Source organism: Equus przewalskii, chromosome 4 (assembly GCF_037783145.1).
Source record: "Equus przewalskii isolate Varuska chromosome 4, EquPr2, whole genome shotgun sequence".
In the NCBI taxonomy this organism is placed as follows: Eukaryota; Metazoa; Chordata; class Mammalia; order Perissodactyla; family Equidae; genus Equus; species Equus przewalskii.
The window spans coordinates 73,671,387-73,681,242 of record NC_091834.1 but is presented as its reverse complement, the minus strand read 5'-3'; the positions used below and the strand labels follow the sequence as shown (position 1 = coordinate 73,681,242).

Genomic DNA, 9,856 nt, shown 5'->3' with positions numbered 1-9,856 from the left:
TATGATATTCAGAGAGTAGTTAAGAAGATTAACTGAGGTGCCATATTTAAAGTAGCCTCTGGTACTTTAGGAACTGCCCAGAAAATGTTACTTCATAAGGTCTCTTGTTTTAGAAAGCAGCTTCTCAACTGTCATGACAGTAGTGGAACTCAAAGGATTATAGGCATTTTTTTTGTGACCTGTTTGGGTTCAACACAAAGGGTGATCACTATGAATTCAACGTGGACAGTATTCACTGGCAGGCCTGAATCTCCATTCTTTATGGAATGTAGTGAGTTGGATGTGACCTGTCACCAGCTAATTGCTGTTTAAATGAATACAAATGGGAGCCCAGACTTCTATCCCACAGCTGAGTCAGGGATTCCAACCCGGCAAACTGCCTGTTTATGGAATAAATCATTGAAAGCTCTCTCTGTGTGGTATTTTCCAGTTTTACCTGAAATCTGGTACTGAAGCCAGCTGTGCTCTGAGAGAAAGGGTGTGTATGAGGAATTTAAACATGAAAGAATCTTATCTTAAACTTTTTCAGAAGTATTCTGCGTTTTGACAATCTCAGGAATTTTATTGGCAGGTTGTCATGAATCTTCTGTTGCAGAGATTGGAATGCACCACTGGATGAGACAAACAGATGGCGTGGATCAGAGATTTTCCACTTTCTACCGAGAAATTTGAAAAGACGGGGGAAAATTAGACTCACCATTCAAGGACAGAAAACTTCCAGATTCCTTATCAGTTAAAATCATTATCTGAAGCAACAGTTGCTCTCCAAGTACAAAATTATGTTTTATTTAAGATAATTCATTTTCACTTTCTGTAGTGTTCAAATAATTCTCCCAAGGATAAAAGTGAAAATTATATAATCAAGGAAGCAACTGAAATTTTGTGATGTGGACTATAGCACTTTCTTTACAGTAGTCATCAGACCTATTTCTAAGTAGTTTGTCTGAGATGTGGATGTTTAATTATATTCGCAAACTTCTCTTAACAGCGCTGTTGATATAAAGACTAGGAGCCCCCAAACAACTTTTGTCAAATTATTTGAGTCCCAGAATTTTCAGGGCCTTTTTCATTCTATATCTTAGAAATGATGCATTTGGGCAAAGGGAGAATACAGCATCATACTTATTATTTTAAGTTTTACTTGCTAGAACGCAGTGTCATTATCCTTCAGGAGAGCATTTTTCAGGTCCTCCTTTCTTTTTGGGGAGAGGGTATAAGTAGAGGCTAGTCCACAGAGCTGGGTGCAGTATTGTTCAAGATAAATAATTGCCCAAATGGGAACTAATAAGGGTTATATGGTGCAGTAGGTAGAATAACGGCCCCCCCCAAAGACGTCCACATCCTATTCTCCAGAAACTGAATAAGTTACCTTGCGCTGTAAAAGGGACTTTGCAGATGTGATCATTTTATTTTTTTCAGCTTTATTGAGGTATAATTGATAAAACTGTAATATATTTAAAGTGTACAACATAATGATTATAATATACATACACATTGTGGAAAGATTCCCGCAATCTAGTTAATTAACACATTCATTACCTCATATGTTTACCTTTTTCTGGAGGAGGGGGTATTTAAGTTCTATTCTCTTAGCAAATTTCACTTATACAATACAGTCTTATCACCTATAGTCTCCCCGTTATATATTAGATCCTCAGACCTTGTTCATCTTACAACTGGAAGTTTATACCCTTTTACCACCCTTTCCCTATTTCCCCCACTCCTTACCCCTGGCAAGCACTTTTGTACTCTCTGTTTCTATGAGTTCAACTTTTTTTAGATTGCACATATGAATGATACAATGCAGTATTTGTCTTTTTCTGTCTTTCACTTAGCATAATGACCTCCATGTTGTTGCAAGTGGCAGGATTTCCTTCTTTTTTAAGGCTGAATCATATTCCATTGTGTATATATACCACATTTTCTTTATCCATTCATCTGTTGATGAACACTTAGTTTGTTTCCATTTCTTGGCTATTGTGGATATCCTGCAATAAAGGTGCAAGTACGGATAGCTCTTCAAGATAATGATTTCCTTTCCTTTGGATATATACCCAGAAGTGAGATAGCTGGATCATATGGTAGTCCTATTTTTAATTTCTTGAAGAATCTCCATACTGTTTCCCATAGTGACTGTACCAATTTACATTCCCAACAGTGCACAAGGGTGCCCTTTTCTCTACATCCTCACCAGAATTTATCTGTTGTCTTTTTTTTTCAAAGATTTTATTTTTTTCCTTTTTCTCCCCAAAGCCCCCTGGTACATAGTTGCATATTCTTCGTCGTGGGTCCTTCCAGTTGTGGCATGTGGGACGCTGCCCCAGCGTGATTTGATGAGCAGTGCCATGTCCGCACCCAGGATTCGAACCAACGAAACAGTGGGCCGCCTGCAGCGGAGCGCGCGAACTTAACCACTCGGCCACGGGGCCAGCCCCTATCTGTTGTCTTTTTGATAATAGACATCCTAACAGGTATGAGGCTATAGCTTAGGGGTAGAGTATTTGACTATAGATATGATTTAAATCAATGCAAACGGGAGTTAAAGATCTTGAGATGGGGTGGGTATCCTGGATTACCCAGGTGAGCTTGCTGTAATCACAAGGGTCCTTATAAATGAAAGAGGGAGGTGGGAGAGCCAGAGTCAGAGAAAGGAATGTGGACGAAAGCAGGGGTTGGAACGATGTGCTTGCTTGCTTGAGGACAGAAGGGGACTTGAGGATGGAACGGAGCTACTAGCCACAAAATGCAGTTGACTTCCAGAGGCTGGAAAAGATAACAAAAAGATTCTCTCCTAGAACCTATGGAAGGAACACAGTCCTGTTGGCAACTTAATTTTAACCTCTATAAAATCTTATATTGGACTTCTGACCTTCAGAGCTGTAAGATAATGAATTTGTGTTGTTTTAAGCCCCTAAGTTTGTGGTAATTTGTTACAGCAGCAATAGAAATCTAATACACAGAAGAACCAGTTCACAAACTGCATTACTGAGAATCCAGAGTTTAGACTCATTTGCTCTGTGAATATGGAAGCATCCAGCATCTATGGCCACTCCAGTGGCCATCAACGTTCCCAGCCAGATGGGTCTGTTCTCTGATATCTCAGTGCATCCTCTGAGCCTTCCTGCCTCTACGGTGAGGCTCTTACTGTCACCGCCTCCTTAAATGTCCTCTTGTTATTCTGTTCAGGTTCTTTTCCAGCCAGCAGCTTCACTTTTGTATATATATACTATTGTCTCTTTGTCCTGTGTAGCAGTCATTTAGCTGAGAGAAAAATCACCTATTTTGATTTAGCTGTGGAAAACTACATCCCCTTCTGTGAGCAAAGATTGTAAGCAAAAATAAGTCCCAAATCTAGTTACTGTCTAGAGCTGAGATGAGAAAGTTCAACTTCAACTCAATAAACGTTTGTGAGCAATCACTATCTGCAGCTCATAGGGATTGAATGGGAGGAAATACGAAGAATTAAGCCTGCCCCTAGGGAGCTCACAGTCCTATGGGTATGACGTGTAAGGACATAAGTAAGCATGGAAGGCAGCGTGTGGTTAGAGCTGTAGGTGATGTAAATGGAGAGAATAAGGCTTTGTCATCAGAAGGACCTGGATTGTTTATAGCACTTATTAGTTTTCTCTTTTCCTTGATTTCCTCATATTAATTTTTTTATCAGAAAAAAATGTGCAAAGCAATTTCTATTTCACAAATTGCTGTGAAGATTAAATGAAAAGACTGATTGTTTGGTGTAATGATTAATTCAACAAATATATGCCTAGTGCCTACTATGTGATGGCACTATTCAAAATTCTGGCAATATATTTATGAATTAAATAAAGTTCCAGTGTTCATAGATCTTATATTGTGGTAGGAAGAGACATAGAATAAACAGATAAATGGATAACTATAATATCAGTTAATGGAAAATGCTATAAAGTTAAAAAGTAAAAAGCAAGGTATAGGTCAGAGAATGACTGGAGCAGAGAGGGAGAAGGCAGAGGAGGAACATCTCCAGCATCATGGTACAGTTCCTGACATTGCACACTGACCAAATAGAAGTAAGTTTCATCACCTGAGGAAAGGATTCCAGTATAGGAATTTTGCAAAATTTGATGGAGGAGGTAGTGTTTGGATGTTAAGGTTGGGAAAGATTTCAGCAGGAAGGGATGGCAGGGAAAGGTTTTCAAGCTGAGAGAAGAGAATGCACGTAGGTGTGGAGATCCCCACGTGTGTGTGATTTCTGAGGAAGTGCATTATTTCCCACCCTCATTATACTGCACCTCACACCATGTTTGCGTTCCATTTTTGAGTAAGGGACTTGTTAACATCCTTTGGAGCTTTGGCTTAAAGCTGGGAAGCATATTTTCCTCCAGTGATTTAGCTAATTGCCAATGCTGCTTTCTATACAGAGTCAGCCAGCTCTGCAAATTTGGGCCGATTTGTTGACCCAGGAAGCTGGACCACCAGGCAGGCTCTCAGCAGTCAAGTTTCATCTCCATTCCCTCTGTAACCTCCCTCTTCCTTCTCTCTCTTTTCAAAACTTTGGCTGCCATTTCCAGGGGAATGAATCCCTCCTTGATTACCAGAGATATTTCCCTAGCTTGTTTTAATAATCTTGATTTGCTAGCTTAGAATTTCCAAGAGAAATTCAGCTTGGGGAAAAAAAGGGAGAAGTGGGCTGAGGGTGTGGGGTACTGGAGGGACGAGAGGGCAGGAGAGGGCAGGGATGACTTCGGTTTACCACAGGATGTTCAGACTCACCAAAGGAAAAGCAAACAAACAGCAAACTGCCTGAATGAGAAGGGCAGGGAATTCCTAACTGCTGACTGGTGTGGCTTACATGTCATGCTAAACAGCAGCCCGAACCTTAATTTTCAGTTCTTTGGAATTTCAGTCTTTTTAACTAGCTTCTTTTTTTGAAGATAAGGATCCCCATCCTTCTTCACCTTGGTTCAGATTCCCACCACTTGAGCTTTCCTTTTTCAAGAGTGAGAAGCTGCTCTTCAGCTTTCTTCCTTCTCAAATGTTCTCTCTCTTCATTTTTCTCCATCAATTTTTTGAAAGAATTATCTCTTTGTGTTCTCTCCATGGCCTTACCACTTACTCATTTGTAGTCTGGTTCTTCCAGTTTCTGCTCTCATCAGTCTACTGAAATTGTTTTCTCAAGCCTCAAAACTTTGCCAATTTGCCAATTTTGATGACTTGATCCAAGTTCTTTTCCTTTTTCTTTTTGTTTTTTTGAGGAAGATTAGCCCTGAGCTAACTGCTGCCAATCCTCCTCTTTTCGTTGAGGAAGAATGGCCCTGAGCTAACATCCGTGCCCATCTTCCTCTACTTTATATGTGGGATGCCTACCACAGCATGGCTTGCCAAGCGGTGCCATGTCCACACCCAGGATCCCGACCGGTGAACCCCGAGTCGCTGAAGTGGAATGTGTGCACTTAACTGCTGCGCCACCGGGCCAGCCCCCAAGTTTTTTTCCTTTTTTACCTGTCTGTATTGTCTAAGTCCTGGTCACCTCTCTACCTCTAGATTTATTATATTCTCTGGTTTTTCTTTTTATCTAGATATATATTCAGTAAAATTATTTGCTTTCTTCTCTCTTCATCCTCCAAAGATAGGCATTTCATTTTTGAGGCTTCCTTTTCAACCTTTTTATCTTTTCTCTCCTTTGGCATTTTTTCCCTGTTTCAGTAGCCCTGAACTTTCCTTGAACTTTGGGTCTAAATCCCCAACCCTCTGAATAGGCATTCCCATCCATGTTCTCTCTTCAGCTTCAAGGATGTGGTTCATTTTCTGCCTCTGATGCCTCTAATCAAGGGTCGAAACAAAAGTCTGATGATGAATGCGTTTCTTTTAAACAATGTAGATGAAAATCGATACATGAAAACAAGGCAGCAGTTCTTCGATTGCTGGTGCTTTTCATTTTAAGTCTTCCTCTGGGAACGTTTTTAAGGCAATTTGGTGCACATTTTTAAGAACAATAGGACCCAACACACTCTTCCAAAACTGAACATAAGAATTCAAGCTTTTGCTTGAAGTCAGAAATCCCAAAAGTCCTATGCACCCCAGTGTTCATTGCAGCATTATTTACAATAGCCAAGACATGGAAGCAACCTAAGTGCCCAGCAACAGACGAATGGATAAAGAAGATGTGGTACATAATACAATGGAATACTACTCAGCTGTAAAACAGAACAAAATCATCCCATTTGCAATAACATGGATGGACCTTGAGGGGCTTATGTTAAGTGAAATAAGCCAGCGAGAGAAGGATAATCTGTGTATGACTCCACTCATATGAGGAATTTAAAATTATGGACTAAGAACAGTTTAGTGGATACCAGGGGAAAGGTGGGGTGGGGGGTGGGCACAAAGGGTGAAGTGGTGCACCTACAACACGACTGACAAACATTAATGTACAACTGAAATTTCACAAGATTGTAACCTATCATTAACTCAATTAAAAAAAAAAAGAATTCAAGCTTTTGACACCCATTTCTAGAAGGTCCTTTAGAAGAGCGACTCCATTTTAATTCACTTATCGTTCTATTATGGAGCCTCACCCCATCTCTTTACATGCTAAGTTTCTAGGTTCCAAATTGTCTTAGATGGAAAATTATTTTATTTTGTACTTTTTATAAGTTCTTTTGTGAATATCACAATTCTCTTTAGCCTGGGGAAGACTATGGTGATATGAGTATTTTTAAAAATCCCCAATTAGCCTTCCCCGTTCACCATCACCTGATACTTTCTTGCACGAACACCACGTTTAGAAGTTGTTTTTCTTCCTAAGTCTCCAGTTGCTGTCCCGCCAGCCGCTGAGCCAGGCCTTGTACAGCTCGTCACAGGCAGGGTTTCCTGTCAATAGGAGAGAGGAAGCAGTACTTTTGGATGAACCCTGCTTGTCCCCAGCTGGAACAGTGATCACCAGGCAGTGATAAGGACCTTTTTCAACCTATGGGCGATCTGCACGAAAGCTGACTAACCTTGTTAGGGAGAAGAGGAAGGGGTGGTCACAAATAGCTTTGGGAACACGCTTTCCTCGGCTTCTCATATCCCAGCAACAAGAGGAATTTAGAACACACTGAGTAAGATGATTCTTTTAAATAGTTAGAATGTTTGTCCTGCCTAGGTTTTGGATTTTGCTGCTTTGCAAAGTGAATATAAAATTACATCATGACATGAATTACAAAAAAAAAAGTAATTAATAGACTTTTAATTTTTAATTAAAAATTGGATATTGTAATGTGCTCTAGATTGTGTTTGATTCATTTTTATTCTTTTATTTGGAGTAATTCATGAGTTTAGCATCTTCCACTTAAGAAGGCTATGCCACAGAATCACCTTTTGTTACACCTTTATATATTCCTCACTCCTTTGGTCTCATTCTTGTTTCCTTCAAGGGGCCTTACAGCTAAAAGATGTTTCTTAAATATTTGTTGAATAAATGTTTGATACAATGACAGACATATCACCAGCTTATCTTTCCTTCACCCAAAACTTGACATAAGTATATTTTTTCAGTTGCCTTAAAAATTACTTGTAATATATTAAGCAAAAACCATTATTCCCATTTTACAGATGACAAAACTGAACCCCCACAGAAGGATCTTGGGAGTGAACTGGCTTGTAGATAACAAGAACATTAACAATAGTCTCTGACTTTGGCTATTGTTACCAGTGGCCTATGATCCTAAAGAAGAATGAAAAGATTCCCATAAATTAAATAACTTTCTTTGAAAGGAATATTAACTTAGTGATAAAGTTAAGAGGAAAACTGAAACAGCTAAGAGATGATTTTGGTGTGTCTTCCTTCCCTAGAGGTTGACAACAGCATGGCTCCATTGTCCAAAAGCATTTACGCTGAAACTAGTCATCTTGTGAAGTTTCGTCTAAAATGTTCCTAGCATGGGGCTGGCCCTGTGCCGTAGTGGTTAAGTTCATGCGCTCTGCTTAGGCAGCCCTGGGTTTGTGGATTTGGATCCGGGCATGGACCTACACACTGCTCATCAAGCCATGCTGAGGTGGCATCCCACATACAAAATAGAGGAAGATTGGCATAGATGTTAGCTCAGGGCCAATCTTCCTCACACACATACACACACACACACGCACACACATGCACACACACACTAAAAATTCTATTTAAAATTAATAAGAGCTAGAAAGGGCTCCTAAATCCAGGTGAACTGGGATTGAAAAAAGTATTTTCCAGGTAAGTGCAGGAAAGCAAAACAGCAGAACAAATTCATATGTATTTTTTATAATCACTATATTTTAAAATAAAATATTTTCACTTCTTTCCATAGACAGTACAGTGCAGGTCTGAGGGCTTTGGATTCAGATAAATCTGGGTCTGAGTCCCAGATACAGTATCTTGAGCTAAATGACATCATTGTTACAATGTCAAAATATAAATGAGCATTGATGCATGATAAACTGTCAAACACAGCAGTAGTAGCAAGTTTTTAAAAATAGTAGCTGTTATAATTATTTGTAATTAATTTAATTTTTGCTATCGTTATTAATTTAAATATATTTATTATTTTTTCAGTCAACAGTTTTTCCTCTATTTATAATGCTAACAGTTCAAGTACTAACCTTTTACTCACCAATGAAACATGCTCTGAGGGAATATACTAGATGCCATTCATATTGACTACGTGTGGGAATAGTGTCTATTTGCAAAAGTGCGCTTTTCCGTTATTGAAAAACCACGGAAATGTGTGATAGATATGTGATGTTATTTACTTCTGTTCTTAATTGAGTGTTCTTCACTTGAATTTGTGCCATAAAATAGCATATTACTTTATAGAATTCATGACTCACGTTGTGTATATGTGTATGTGTGTGTGTGCACACATGTGTGTATTGCAAGTAAACTAAACAAATATATGTCCTGTTCAAGATGGAATTGACAGTGTTTGACATATTTAAGTGAGATGTGTTTGATTTAACTCTTGAAATTTTCAGAAATACACATATATGATCAAATATAACAAACGTGTTGTGACACCAGCATGACAGATTTTTAAACGTCAAAACCTTTCTAAAACATGTGACAAAAATTAAGCAGAACGTCATGTAAGGCAGAATTTTCAGTATGCATCTGGAGAACATTCTGAATATGTTATATAGATGTTCCATACTTCAGGGGCGTGTATTTTCAAATTCATTTGAATCTAAGAAATTAAAATAAGATCAAATCCTTTAATTGTACATGGTTTTATAATGATGCTAACACAATGCCATGAAAAGTGATACAAAATGGTAGGATGGTACTTGGGAGTCGACGTTTGAAAGCTGTGCCAGGTGTCTACATCTACTGCAAATCTCTGTTAGGGGTGTGTGTAAACACCTGCCATAGTTCAGTGGGGCTGGATTGCGTGTGTCTACTGGCCTTCCTTCCCTCATATACCCTTCTGGCCTTCCTCGTAATCCTTTCCTACCTCATCCCCTCCCCACTCCCTTATGCATAGAATAGGGCTACTATGTTATGAAGCTCCAGAGGATGACGTTTACATCTAGTCTATTTATGTAAATGGTGCTCCCTGGAGTTGTGCAACGCTCAGCCTCTTGACCGTAGGCAGTAGCCCTGTCCAAACACTGACCAGAAAACACATCTAAAGAAATAGCAGCTTGAAAGTCCAAACTTATGGTGCAAATACTCTCTTCTTGACAAATCTATGTTTTTGTTGGGTAGGGTATACCATTGTTAACCTTTACTCTCTACTCCCAGTTGCTCAACCTACCTGAACCTCCAGGTGTAGGGATAGGGAATTACACCACTGATCACTTGACTTCTTTAATTATTGTCTTGTTATTTTGTAAACCATTTTTGGAAAGCTATCAAATATAGAAAGGT

At 39.1% G+C, this 9,856-nt stretch overlaps 1 long non-coding RNA gene across 1 annotated transcript; it reads right to left on the bottom strand.

Moving 5' to 3' along the window:
• Positions 1 to 537: 537 nt before the first annotated feature.
• On the bottom strand, positions 538 to 7,056 carry LOC103561373 (uncharacterized). The gene is made up of 3 exons (XR_547432.2): positions 6,978 to 7,056; positions 6,733 to 6,849; positions 538 to 656 (listed from the first exon to the last, which is right to left on the bottom strand). It is a non-coding gene; the product is annotated as an uncharacterized lncRNA (long non-coding RNA).
• Between the last annotated feature and the right edge of the window lie 2,800 nt (positions 7,057 to 9,856).